Source organism: Myotis myotis, unplaced genomic scaffold, assembly GCF_014108235.1.
Source record: "Myotis myotis isolate mMyoMyo1 unplaced genomic scaffold, mMyoMyo1.p scaffold_m19_p_1, whole genome shotgun sequence".
In the NCBI taxonomy this organism is placed as follows: domain Eukaryota; kingdom Metazoa; phylum Chordata; class Mammalia; order Chiroptera; family Vespertilionidae; genus Myotis; species Myotis myotis.
Window position 1 is genome coordinate 31,541,662 of NW_023416313.1, and position 14,567 is coordinate 31,556,228.

Sequence of the window (14,567 nt, forward strand, 5' to 3'; positions counted from 1 at the left end):
GGGTGAGATTAAAGGGCAAGTTGCTAGAGGCAAGTCCTTAAACTATCAGCAGAAAAATGTCAGAATTTATATTCCCATTGACTTGGAGAAATTAATGGACAGAGTAGAAAGGCACTGGGCTCAATGTTCGTCTTTCCCCCTCAACCCTTGGAGCATCCCGTCTGTGTGCAGTCAGTTTCAGCATCACAGTCAAGTGTGGCCTGTCTGCTTGATAACCAGAACCCTTTTCTCCCCAATGTCACATGTGCAAACTGATAATCCTCTTGCCACATAACTAGGACTTCGGAAAAAATTGAGTTTAAGTATGCTAAATCACCTTGGCTAGGAAGTATTCTGCATGAGCATCAAAAACCGTGGACACATGGAAGTTTAAAAGATTATAAGCACTCTTTAGGTTACTGACACTGAGGTTGGTCAGTATCTTCTTTATGAAGATCCAGGGGAAATTTCAAGATTTCTTTTTTTGGATATCTCATTTTTTTAATAAATTTTATTGATTTTTTACAGAGAGGAAGCGTTAGAAACCAATCAGCTGCCTTCTGCACACCCCCTACTGGGGATGTGCCCACAACCAAGGTACATGCTCTTGACCAGAATCAAACCTGGGACCCCCTTCAGTCTGCAGGCCAATGATCTATCCACTGAGCCAAACAGGTTAGGGCTGGATGTCTCATTTTATGTACTTTGGGGTCTTTTGGACTTTATCATTTTGTTGACTCCCGCCTCATACACCCCACTCACTATCTTTTGGTTTACAGGACAACGCTCCAGCAGAGCCACGCCGGACTTTACCTTAGTTCCCCCTTACTACAATTTCCTGTTTTTAGAATTTCATTGGAATATATTCTTGTAAACTACATTCAAACTCTTTGTGAACTAAAATAGGGTAGTACAAGCAATGAACGAACAAAAAATAAATTACAAATAAATATAAAAGTTGTAAGGCTGGATTTTATAGAACATGGAAAAATAAAAAAAACGGAATTTAGAAAACAAAAACGTGGCATTATGAAATAAACACTGACTCCAAAGTGGATATTATATACCTTTATTAGAGATTTTAAGAAAACGAGTTTGACATTAAGCTGGGCACCAGGAAGGACTTCTAGCACACACCTGCCTGTGTTCATCTCGCTGCAGTCACATTTCTTCCCTTATGAAAGCTTTCCCCATCGCCACCAGTACTTTCCTATTCTATTTAGCACCACTGTCTTTTATATCCCTTCTTACATTATGCAATATTCATTTTAAAAAATACTGACATATGCTCCATTTGGGCCAAATTTTGGTGCTTTTGTAGATTCAATGTAAATGCTGTGAAGAACTTAATTCTTAATAGCTGCCCTGTGGTCCTCGCCCCCCCGCCCCAGTTGGCCTAACCTGTTTCAGTATGTTACACTACATCTCAAGAGAAATGACTTTCCAGGTCACATAGCCAAAAAGTTGCATATAAGGCTTCCTGTTCAGGGCCACACATAGGTGATGGAGGCTCGAGCCACTACCACTGGTGGTCTACTTTCCTACCTAACATCCCACCCCCACAAGTTATGGGAACCCAATTCTTTGGGGTCTTCTGGGCAAAGACTGCTCTGGCTGCTTCAAGCTGATTGGGGTCATTTTGGGGCTTTGGGTTCCCATGCCTGCAGTTCGCTGAGGGATGTGGGTGCGGACGTCCAACCAGGGGCCAGGAATAAGGAGTCTGTTCCATGGGAGCGAGGACCTGGTATCCTTCAGACAGAGCTGTATGGCTGCTATATAAGGAATGTGTTGAATAAATTAAGGTGACATGGGCCCAAATATTAGGAGCCAGAATTATGGTCGCAGCAAAGGGAAGGGGAAGAGAAGCCAAGATTTGGCATTCCAGAAGGAGTCCCCAGTAATCTGTTGCTTGCCCTTTCAAAGATGTCTGGTGTTTTGTTGTACCTGCCCTGATTGATATAGAGGCAACATTCCTCCTTTAGGTGTAAACAGGTACCACATTCTGTTCTGAAGGGCTACAGGCTAAGGAATCAAGTTGCTCTTCTAACATGTTTAATTTTCTCCTGTCTTAGAGCAGCAGCTATTTTGGGATAAAAGCTGTTGGATCCCCAGTAAGGCTCCTACAGCTGTCCCCTCCCCCCAGGAGGATGGCAGGGGATGAGGAACCCTGCTCGTCCATTTAGATGACTTCCGAAATGGGGAGGGAAAGGGGGCTGTTATTCTGCTATGGAGTCATCATGCTGACATAGGGATGACATAGCCTAGAGAGCAAATACCTCTCCATCCAGCAGACAGAGCCAGGTAGACTCGGGATCCCCAAATCCAGGAAATTCCCTCGGAAGGGTAAGTTCTTCAGTTACCTGGATGTCAGCATAAGAATACCTTCCCCAGAGGCCTGGCTTCCCCTTCCGATGGAGAATCTGGTTCCCCAGAGTTGGACTCCCTGGGCTGAAAATGTGGCTGTGGTTAGGGGGTCAAGTAGAGGGGTTATAGATTTTTTTTTTCATGAGTTCTTTCAAGAAATAGGGGCCCCCCTTTGGGGATTCAAATGTAGGGTGTTTTGAGAATCAGACAAGAGTGACACAATTGCCCTTCGCCCTTAGTAAAAGGTTACATCCTTATGGGGCTTTCCTTGGCAATATCGGGATTTGGGAGGGCTCTCGTTGGACTTGATCAGCAGTAAGTGCTCCAATTCCAGAGATGTTGGTTTTATAGATCCCCAGCAGGTGGTATTGAATTGTAAAGTAATGGCAATAAGGTTGGCTAATTGATAAGCGCTACCGGAATTAGCTAGGGTGAATTAGGAGATAATAGAAGAGACTGCTGAGCCTTACCTGGAATTTAGAAGCATTCTGATTTGTTTTGGGGTCTTTTTTTGCAAAAAAGGTGTAAGCCAGGTCCAGAGGAAGTAAGTCCTCAGCCTATACCTAGGGTTTGATCCTAGTATAGTGGGCCCAACTGGCGATCCCTGGAACTTTATCATATGAGAGAACTGGGTAAGATCCTTCCCATACAGGTTGGAGTTCCTTCCCATCCTTGACTAAGACTTGTGTCCCTGGTGGGTATAGGGGTGGTCCAGAGTTCTTGGAGGGTTGGTGGGGGACTTAATGTTGCTTTATCTGTAAAATTAGAGAACAGTGTTGACTTCACGTAATTGTGAGAATTAAATGAAAAGAAGGAAATGAGGTGCCCACTGCACTGCTCTCTCACCACCAGCTACTGCGTGTGAACTCCTGTGCCGGCGCATGGACACATGGCTGCTACAACTTACACAACAATGCCTGACCTCCTCAAGTGCACTTAGCCTGAAAGTTGGTTTTGAGTCCGTTAAAATACCAGCATCACAGCATTCCAGCATCAACGGCTTGTATCTGTCGTATTCAACCTATAAAAAAAAGAGTTTTTGAATGACTAAACAGTTAAGAAACTTTTGACATGTCGTCTTCTGTTTGTCTCAAATGTTCAGAAAAAGCCTTGTGTACATGTGGTTCTACCATCTGGATTTCTTCCGCCTTCAAAGACAACCAAGGTACCCAAACTCCCCTATCTATTTGAAAACACTAGACGGCATCCCCAGAGTTTAAGAGCAGGCCTGAAGGTATCACCACCGCTAAGGTTAAATGTATCACTTTGCTCATGACTGTGTAAAAATAACACAAAAGCTGATCAAACTGAAAGGGAAATTTTCTGGTCTCAGCTGTGACTCCAGACAGGATCCAAAGAGGAGTTTTACCATCTCTTCTCTGGGTTTTATGGAGAGTTGCTTTACCCTTCTGTGTTAGCCTCTTAAGGCACTGAGTCAGCCTTAAAAGGGCACAGGAAAGGGCGACGTGGGGTCCTCTACGGTGTCCTGCAGGCCGCTCTCGCCAGTACCCCCCGGTTAACGATCCGACCCCATTAGATGCAGCTGTTCTGCCCCGCGGAGCCGAGAAGGTAAATGCACTTCACGTTAGGCGGGTAGACTCCGGCCTTTGCACCAAACCGGCGCCCGGGCACCCTCTGGTCGCCATGTGCCATGTGCCACGTGCTCTGGGCCTGGGTCATTTCATTTCAAAAAAAGGGACGTACCTGCGCTTAGACCTCAGACCGCTGCACCCACAGGCGTCGGAGACACACTCCCCAGGCCCAAGGTCGCGCTGGGGCCCGCTCTCGCCCCCGCAGGCCGGGTGGGGCCGGAACCCCAGCCGCTACACTGTAGCCGCGGCTGCGCCCTGGGGAAGCAAAGCGCAAACTTGTAACCGCGCCCGGCCGCCCGCGCGGACCTCCAGGCGGCTGCGCGCGGTGTCTGTGCCTCGCGCGGCACCGGGACGGGCAAGACCGCCCGCCCCTCGGGCCGCCAAGAGCTACTCTACCCCTCGGTTCTGGCCGCCGGGAGCAGAGGAGCTCCGGGCGGGCAAAGCTTGAGGGGACCCGGGATGACCCCCCCTACCCTCCCGGCCCGAGCCCACCCCACCCGGCCGCTGGGGGACCGCCCTCCCGCCGGGACCGCGCGTAGAGGCGCACTCACCGCCGACTCCACGAGACTGAGAGGCCGGTGCCTGGCGCGCACCGCGGAGACCGGTTCTGCAGCGCGGGGCGGGGCGGGGCGGGGCGGGGCGGGGCGGGGCGGGGCGGCGCGGCGGGCAGCCAATCCCCGGGAAGCCCGGCCGGGGCGGGGCGAGCCCGGCCATTGGTGCCCGCGGTCCTCCGCGCGCCCGGCTCCCGGTTCTTTCCGAGGCGGGAGGACGAGCCGAGCCTGCGCGGAGCCTCCTTCTGGGAACCCGAGTCCCGGCGCCTCCCCAGGCCTTGGCCCTCGTGGATCTGGTTCCCTAAGGCCCCCGCGCCTTTCTCGGGACTCTCCTGCGGATGCCCTGGCCTTACCCCGGGGCCGGACCACGACCCAGACATTTCCTTCCCTACCACTGCGCTAGCCGATCGTGTGATTGGAGGCCGTCCTGCGAAGCCATGAGCCTAAAGGGAAGCCGGCCACGTCCCTTTCGACCAGCGCGCCCCAGGGCCCCTCCCAATCCTTGGGGGACCAGCCTCCCTCTTGCTCTCTGTTCACTGGCTTGCAGTGTAGATGAGTAGCCGGCCAGCAGCCAGGGTGGGCCGCCATGCCTTTCTCTAGGAGACACTCAAATGGCAAACAGGTAAGGGGAATACCATTGGAGTATACGCCAAAAAGGAAAGTTTGATTACTGTTTCCAGACTTTACCATCTGTTAACAAATGTAATCCTCAAAATACCTTTTATGACCGCCCTGGCCTGTGTGGCTCGGTTGGTTGCCTATGCACTGAAAGGTTGCAGGTTAGATTCCCAGTCGGGGCGCAGGCGGGGTTGTGGGATCCATCCCGGGTAGGGGCCCTGGTAGGGGCGTGCAGGAGTCAGCCCACCCATGTTTCACTCCCACATAGATGTTTCTCTGTCCCTCTCCCTTTCTCTCTCTAAAAATAAGGGAAAAAATATTTTAAAATACCTTTAATCATCCCCACATTATAGGGGGGGGGGGGGGGAGGAAGAATACATAAATCCGCATTATTAACCGGTAATATATATCTTCATTATTAACCAGTAATACTTAAATCCGCATTATTAACCGGTGATCATTAATCCGCTAGAAACGGGCTGGGACCACAGGAGCAGACCATTTAAGTAAGGCAGGTAATCCCTCTGCACAGCCTACCACACTGCACTGCATGCATTAGAAAGTGTGTTAACAATAGGACAAGTTCACCCGCTATTTTTAATTCAAATGTCCCAGTCAAGGTTGCAACCCCTTCAACCTTGCAACACAGACAGCGTGAGCGTTAGTACCTGGCAGGGCCTAATCAGATCGCGCGTTAGGACCACGGGTTCCTTCTGCCAAGTGGCAGCAGAGCCGCTCTGTTGGAAACCTCCGCACCCGCAGGTGAACGAGGAAAAGCCCAGCAGCAAAGGCAGGTGAGGGAAAGTCCGATCTCCAGGCTAAGAGCTCCCGGACCGGCCTCGCCTCACCTTGGCCTCCGGCACCGGGGGTCAGGGGTTCTGACAAAGGCAGCTCCTTCCTGCGGCTCCTCAAACTCCCAGGTCGCCTTCATCGCCCCTCAATGCCCCTCCGCTCAGGGTCGGAATCAGTGGAGGCCTCCAGGTGTCCATGAATGTAGGGAATTTCCCCTAGCAGTGGGAGCCAGTGACCCAGGGCCTGAGGGAGACCTGCATCCTCCCCTGCAGCCAGGAGAACCCTGGAAGACCCGGTCTGCCCATCACCCATGAGCGCACCCGATTGGGTAAGCACGGATGCTCCTGTGCCATTGGTCTTTTCCAGCCACACAGCCCGGCTAAGAGGGTGGGGAACAGCAGAGACTTGAGACCCCTGCAGGGAATGAGTCCTAAGCTTCAGACAGGTACTGTCTCATTGACCCAGTCCAAGAGCGGAGGCTTCTAGGTGAAACAGGAATTTTAGGGGTAAAATAGGACAGGTTTAGGAAATTTTGGAAATTAAGGGGACCATGGAGGAAGCACAGGGCTACAGAGCAGCAGAATGTATCCTATATAATGAAACTCCAATATGCAAATTGACCTAATGGTGGAATGACCGGTTGCTATGACATGCACTGACCACCAGGGGGCAGATATTCAACACAGAAGCTGCCCTCTGGTGGTCAGTGTGCTCCCACAGGAGCCAGAAGCCCGTCTCAGGACTGGCAAGCACAGTGGCAGTGACAGTGGCGGGAGCCTCTCCCTCTTCCACTGCAGGCGGGAGGTAAGGAGTGAAGGGTCCTGGACTGCAAGAGAGATGTCCGCCTAGGGGTCCTGGACTGTGAGAGGGCACAGGCCAGGCTGAGGGATACCCCCACCCCCGCAGTGCACAAAATTTCATGCACCGGGCCTCTAGTATTTCCATAGAATGGAAGAGCTGGAAAGTTGCAACAGGTACATTTCCATAGAATGAGGGAGCTGGGAACAGCAAAAGGTCTATATTTACAAAATACAGAGAAGGAAGCCCTTTTTCCAGAAGGAGAAGAAGAAAGCCCAAAGGGAATAGGAAAACAATAAGGAAGGAGGGGAGGTGAGAACTTCACATGTCCCATGTGAGGTTCGACCTTTGAATCCATGCGTTACTATATAGTAACCAGTTTAGGGGAATAGTGCCCAATCAGAGGATATCAAGGCACCAGGATCTGCAGCCTTTGTAAGGTATAGGGAAAAAGAACTCTGTGCGACCCTTCCCCCCTCCCCTCCACCCATGTGGGAGTCTATTTATTCTTAAATAAATCTCTACCTTTACTATACCACTTTCTGTCTGTGGATTCATTCTTCGATTCCGGCAGACGAAGAATCCAGGTTCCAGTCCAAAATACCCATTTCATAGGGACCTTGCCAAATTAAGGTATTTCTCTTGAAGCTTTCTAATCTCAACACCTTCTATCTTGCTCAGCACAGTATGCAGTGAGAACTGCTTTTTTTTTTTTTTTACATCACTAAATCCCCTGTGCCTCATTAAGTCATCAAAATAATCATCAATGAAGTGGGCACTGTTAATAATTTTTCAAGTGAAGAAACCAGAAGAAGGGAATTTAGTGACCTGCCCCAAAGTCTGTGTTTTCTCTTTAAATATCAACTATAGCCTGTCCTTTCCGTTCCTGTTGCTCTACTTGTATTCAGGCCTTCACAATTACTTGCCTGGGCTACTTCTAGAATGGCCCCTTAACTCCTCTCCTAGCCGTGTACAAAGCCAAGAATTAATCTTCCTAATGCAAAGCTGATCACGTCTCTCAAATCCTTCTCAAGTCTCTCAAATGTCAAATCCTTCTGTGGCCTCATTCCCCAGAGGTTCTGGCAGTGGGTGCTACTCATTAAAGTCTTCCCCTTTGGATCAGTGCACAAACCGGAAATGAACAGCCTGCTGAAGTTTCACAAACACGTCACACCAGCAATGAGCTAAAAAGACAACATAACCAGCATCCCAGACGTGTGTCCTTCCTGAAACTTACTACTCCCTCCCACACAAGGGTTTTCCACCATCCTGACGAAGAAGAGCACGTAGTCAGTCTAGAGTACCATTCCTTTTTGTACATTATATAAATGGAACAATTACAGTGCATACTGTTTTGTGTCTGGTTTCTTTAAGTCACTGTTTAGGTTCATCCATATGTTAACTATAGTTAGAGTTTGTTCACGAGAATGCAGATTTGGGGAGAGAACTGAGAGTTAAGGTTTGGCCATGCTCTATGGCCAAATGAGATGCCTATGAAACATCCAGGTGGAGATGACCAATAAGTATAAACACAAGAGTTTAAAGTTGAGTGGAGAAACCAGGGTTGGCGACACAGATTTGGGAATCACCGACACATCAATGCTATTTAAAGACACAGGGGCTGCATTAGAACGCTGGTGGGATTTGTTATGCAGATGACAACGAGGAGGGGGCCTAGAACCAGCACCGAACACTCTCACATTTAGAGATGGGGCGGAAGAGGAGCTAGCCAAGGAGTACCTAATGGAGCAGGAGGAAAACCAAGAGACTCTGTGTATTAGTCAGGGTTCTTCAGAGAAATGGAACCATTATTATAAGGAATTGGCTCACATGATTACAGAGGCTGGAGAGCCCCAAGATTTGCAGGGTGAATCAGCAAACTGAAGACCCAGGAGGGCTGATGGTGTCGGTCCAGGCTGAGTCCAAAGGCCTCAAAACCCGGAGAGCTGATGGTATAGTTTTCACCTGAGGGCCAGCAGGCTCAAGATCCAGGAAGAACTAGTGTTTCAGTTCACATCTGAAAGCAGGAAAAAGGCGAAAATCATCCATGTTTTCCTGTAACAATTATTTTTATTTTAACTGATGTCCCAGTTTTAAGGCAGTCAGATAGGGACAATTCTCTTAGTCAAGGGAGGGTCAGCCTTTTTGTTCCAATTAGGCCTTCAAGTGATTAGAGAAGGCCCTCCCACCTGAGGGAGAGAAATCTGCTTGACTCAGCCCACTGGTTTAAACGCTAATCTTACCCAAAACACCCTCACAGAAACACTCAGAATGTTTGACCAAATACTTGGGACCCCATGGCTATGTCAAATTGACACACACAATTAACCATCAGTGTGACTGAGAGGAGGTGTTTGGAAAGGGGGAGTGTCCAACTGCTAAGAATGGCACTGAGAAATCTAAGAAACTAGCGGACAATTGAGTTGGCAAGGGGGAGGTCGCAGCGTCCTCCCTGGTGGACAGGAGGGGACTGAGGGAAGTGTGAGGTGCAGACAGTGAGAAGTTCAAGGGCACATCATCAAAGCCGAGGGAAGGCAGGGTGTAGGTATGAACAGGGGTAGGTTGGTGAGAAGATGACAGGCTATTTGTCTAATTGCTTTTACTCAGTGAAGTATGAGACAAGTTCATCAGATGAAAATGTGTGTGTGTGGGGGGGGAGTGGAAGGAAGTATAAGACTATTTTTTAATATAAAAGAAAAAGAAAAGTATCTGTGATATAGTCATTTAGAGAATAGAAACTATAGAATTGTCAGGCAATGCTAAGTGCCAATTTCAACTTATGATTGTGAACTTAAGTTGGACCTGGTAGCACCTTCAGGTGTTAAATTCCAGCAATGCTCTAGTGCAGGTGCAAGCCAGGAGGTGGGGAGCTGGGGGGCAACCAGAGTTGGTACTTGGCCATGTGAGCATATACAGTATAGTGAAGGGAAAGAAGGTGAGAGATTTTTTTTTTCTAAATGTTAGCAATATTGAATTTTATTATGCTAAGATTCTACTGTTATACTGTAAATCAGAAGACATCTTAATCAATAAGCCAAATTAATTTGGAGTCTTTTATTATTACGCTAGCACTAGCAGGCTTAGAGTAGAGTGTCTCTGTCAAATTCTGGGCCCCAAATAGAGGAAGTCTTTCCTATTTATACATTTTTCAGCTCTTTGTCTTCCAAATTTGGAATGAGACTTCCGGACCTTTTGAGAAAGAAGGCCTGCGTGCTGGGAAAGGGCCCTGAGACCGTATCTCACGGCCTGGCCTGGTGCCAGCACTGACAACTCTGTCTGGGGCATACTTTACAGCCTCTCTGGAATGGGAGTAGTCTTATTTTTTCCTATTATTTAAGCAAGCAAACGTTTACAGAAGCCAGAATAGCAGGGTTAGAATTTTAAACAGCAGCTTTTACCCAAGATGGAGGTCACTATGCTTCACTATGAACATCTTTGTGGAAATTCTTTATTAGGAAGGCAGAAGGCATGTAAAAGGGTAGTGTGGTTTCTTAAGATACACTCCGAGTGAAATTACTCAGCCAAAGAGAATGAAGTTTTTAATGTCCCATTATACATGGCCCAGTGGCTCCAACTTTTCCAAAGGACAGGTTAATGTGACTGCAATACAGAAGAAAAGCATAAAAAAAAAAAAAAGGCAACATTGAGGCATTCCATTGTAGGAGCGTAACAACCTTAGTGGTAAGTAAATACCTACTGGAAAAAATAATCCCCAAATGTTCAGAACAGGTGAACTCTGTGCTTGCCTCTTCCCACATCCACATCGAAATTACATCTAAGTTATAGAACAACCGTCATTGAAAACCACCTGATGACTAGCTGAACAGAAGTCCTCTAACTAAGGATACAAAGAAGCCATGTTGAGACTGGTAGGAGGGGCAGAGATGCAGAATGAGCAAGTTCTATGCCCATGATGTAGCAATTAAGAATCAGGAGGAATCTCAGTTGCTAAGCCCACCCCCCCACCCCCCGCCCCCGAAAAGCAAGGGGTCCCTGCCCCACACCAGGCTCCCAATTTGGGACATCAGTGCTGGGGTAGCGTCCCAGAAAAAAGGGCTGCTGGAGACTGAGTTGCTCCTCTCAAAGGGACTGTGCACAGACTCCTGTGCTCACAAACTCACTTGTTCTGAGCTTCAGAGCAAGAGCAGCAGCTCAAAAAAAAATAAATAAATAAACATGTGGAAGGTGAGTAAAAATTGTAGTGATTTTAGAATGTGTTCAAACGTAGGCAGCCATCAAATTAGACTGCTATAAACAGCCTGGAATATATGAAGCACATGGTAACCTGGAAACCAAAAATCCCTAAGAGACATACAGGAAATAAACAAAAAGAATCTAAACATAACACTATAGAAAATCATCAACGTGGAAGAGAGCAAGAGAAGCAGAAAGGAACATGGAAGAACTACAGAAATGATCAGAAACACTAAGCTGGCCATAATTACATGTCTATCAATAATTACTTAAATCTAAATAGACTAAATGCTACAATCAAAGGACACAGGGTGGCTGAATGGATAAAAACAAGCCCTGTACATATGCCGCCTAGAAGAGACTCACTTCAGATCAAAAAACACAGACACACTGAGAGTGAAGGAATGAAAAAAGGTGTTTGATGCAAATGGAAACAAACAAAAAAAAGCTGGGGTAGCAATACCTCTATCAGACAACAAAGCCTGTAAGAGACAAAGAAGGGTATTTCATAATGATAAAAACAAGAGGGTATAACTCTTGTAATCATCTGAGGCCCGATGTGGGAGCACCTCGATATATAAAGCAAGATAGACATAAAGGGAGAGATCGCCGGTGAGACAATCGCAGTTGGGGACATTAACACTCCAGACGTCTATGGATAAGTCATCCAGACAAAAATTCAACAAGGACACAGTGGTTTTAAATGATGTATTACATTAGATGGACTTAATTGGTATTTTTAGAGCATTCGATGGTTAATATTCAAAATATATAAGAAACTCATCCAACTTAACATTAAAAAACCCTCACACAATCCAATTTAAAAATGGGCAAAGCCCTGGCTGGTGTGGCTCAGTTGGTTGGGCATCATCCTGTGCAGCAAAAGGTTGCCAGTTCGAACCCTGGTAGGGCGTGTGCAGGAGGCAGCCGATTGATGCTATGCTGTCACATTGTTTCTCTCTACCTTCCACTCTAAATAATAAAAAAAGAATAGTAAAAAAAAAGGGCAGAAAATCTGAAGAGACATTTCTCCAAAGAGGACACACAGATGGCCAAAAGACATGAAAAGATGTTCAACTTGATTAATCACCAGAGAAATGCAAAGTAAAATCACAATGAAATATCACCTCACACCTGTCAGAATGACTGTTATCAGCAAATCAACAAATGAGTGTCGGCGAGCATGTGGAGAAAATGGACACTTCAGGCACTATTTGTAGGGTTGTGGGTTAGTGTAGTCACTATGGAAACCGTTGCGGAAGTTACTCAAAAATTACACTAGAACTGCCACCCTGGCCAGGTGGCGCAGTAGGTTGGAGCATTGTCCCCTGCAACAAAGGTTGTGGGTGGGTGCAATACAGGTCAAGGTGCATACAGAAGGCAACCAACCTATGTTTCTCTCTCAATCTCTCTCCCTTCCTCTTTCTAAAAATCAATAAAGAATATATTCTCAAGCACAGATTAAGGGGGGGGGGGGAAGAACTACCATACAGTCTGGCAATTCCACTACTGTGTATTTATATGAAGAAATCAAGAGCACTAATTCAAAAAGATACATGCACCCTATGCTCATTGCAGCTTTATGTACAGCAGCCAAGATATGGGAGCAAAGTAAGAAAATGTCCAACTGACAAATGGATAAAGAAGAAGTGGTACATATATACAATGATTACTACTCATTCATAAAAAAGAACGACATGGGGCCATTTGTGACAATATGGATAAATCTACAGAGCATTGTTGGGGTCTAGCCCCAGCAGGTCCAGGGGTTCCCAAAGGTTTGGGCGGAGACAGCGTTCAGTTCATCAGCAGCCTAGCCAGGATCTCTAGCCAAGTTCTGTCCAGGATCTCCAGCCAAGTTCTGTATTTTATTGTCTTATTACATGTGTATTTATACCAGTTGATTTTTTTTTTTTTTAGGAAGACAAAATGTTTTATTTTAAAACACTGGAAAAACATTAAAAGACAAATGTCCATTATATAACCAAGAATGTTAAATAGTTGGAAACTGTAAATCTTCTAAAATGTGGTAGGCACTTTCAGAGAAATATTGCAAATTATCCTACCATATTTCTTTTCTAATACCAACAATATATGACATGATGAAAAATACCAAGAAGACTCAACTAATTATTCAGTCAAAGTCACCATGTCAGGGTTCAACTTAGGTACACAAGTGAGTTTTGTCCAAGATGTTCCTGACACATGAAGCTTCCAGTTGAATTTCAGAAATGTTAACAAAAGTATCTTCCTTTTTTGCCTGTGAATGTTTGAGTGTTGCCGTATTGTTGGCTTATATCCACTACAGACACTGGTTCTAGGCCAGCCCAAGGGTCTTCAAGCATTGAAGGTTTGAAATAACTTTCCAACTCATTAGACATTCTTTTTTCTCTACCACACCCTGATCCAAAAGGTGTAGATGTCCTTGGAGAACCCTGGGGGTGGGCCTGCTGCCCTGGGGAGTAGCCGAATTGCTGCTGGGACCCCGTGGGGGACCTGGAGTAGGAGCCAGGGTAGCTGCCAGGGGACAGAGACCCGAACCAGCCCCCGGGGAAGCTGCCGCCATGTTGCCGAGAGTGGCTGCTCCCATAGTGCCTACACCGGGGCCGAACGACGGGCGTGTGATGCAGGCTCCCGTACCCGTCCCGAGGGGAGGGAGGCCGCAGCCCCGGTACCCCGGTAGCTGCTCCTGCTGCTCCAACCTCCTACCCCCAGGCCGGGGTAAGGAGGAGTCAGGGTTCGGAAGTTCTGTCGGTGCATGTCGGCAGAGGAAGGCCTCACTCCCGCGTCCCCGGAACTGTCCTATACCAGTTGATTTTAATCCTATCAATTTCTATTCCAAAGGTTAGGGCATTTCTTATCTCCATTCCAGGGAGTAAAGATTATGCAGCTTAAGGGTGATTGTTCATAGTTAAAGAGATTAACTACCTGCCTGGCACTTAGTTAAGGGGTTTTATTCCCTCCCTAACTTCAGGGAAAAATCCCTACCTGGGGAAACAACCTTTCTCAGAGAGGTGACCTTGGCTAAAACACATAGCGCTAAGGGGAGCAAACATATTAAGAGCAGTATGCCATATACGCCAGGTCCTTTGAAACATATGCTGTGCAGATGTTTCTTCCCTGCAGCGACTGTGTCAAGCAGCAAGGGTGGACTGGCTTCCGGCAGAGCATATTATGCTAAGTGAGTCTGGCTGGCATGGCTCAGTGGTTGAGCATTGACTTAAGAACCAGGAGGTCATGATTTCATTGTTGCAGGCTCCATCCCCAGTGTGGGGCGTCCCATCAATGACACTCTCTCATCACTGATGTTTCTATCTCTCTCTCCCTCTCCCTTCCTCTCTAAAATCAATATATTTAAGTTTGATCTTTGCCTTAAGCAGCCCTGTCCATTATTCTTGTGCATCTAAGTCAAGCATGTCAAACTCTGGGCCCACAGTGAATATTTTTGTGGCCCAGCCAATATAACGGTATGTAAGAAATGTTTTAATAAAAACTTCGTAACTTAATTTTTACAATATCCTGTTACACATAATTATCAATAACGAACTCCCACATTCACTAATGACTGGTTACTATAATCCCGTTGCATTCATTTCCCTTACTCGCCTTACACCTTAGGCGTGGGCACACCATTTCTCTCCACTAATCCTAGCAGTGAATATTTTTTTAAAAAAATATA

At 46.9% G+C, this 14,567-nt stretch overlaps 1 long non-coding RNA gene, 1 other non-coding gene and 1 pseudogene across 3 annotated transcripts; all 3 read right to left on the minus strand.

The window, feature by feature from the left end:
- Positions 1-1,032: 1,032 nt before the first annotated feature.
- On the minus strand, positions 1,033-4,535 carry LOC118668593. Of its 2 annotated transcripts, XR_004971687.1 has the most exons (3): positions 4,487-4,535; positions 4,048-4,190; positions 1,033-3,364 (listed from the first exon to the last, which is right to left on the minus strand). It is a non-coding gene; the product is annotated as an uncharacterized LOC118668593 (long non-coding RNA). The 2 variants fall into 2 exon arrangements; XR_004971686.1 differs by lacking the exon at positions 4,487-4,535 and having other exon boundaries at positions 4,048-4,388.
- LOC118662213 lies at positions 3,675-3,796 on the minus strand. Its single transcript, XR_004969633.1, has one exon. It is a non-coding gene; the product is annotated as a small nucleolar RNA SNORA26 (small nucleolar RNA).
- An 8,268-nt stretch (positions 4,536-12,803) lies between the features above and the next one.
- On the minus strand, positions 12,804-13,648 carry LOC118651832 (annotated as a pseudogene).
- Positions 13,649-14,567: the final 919 nt, after the last annotated feature.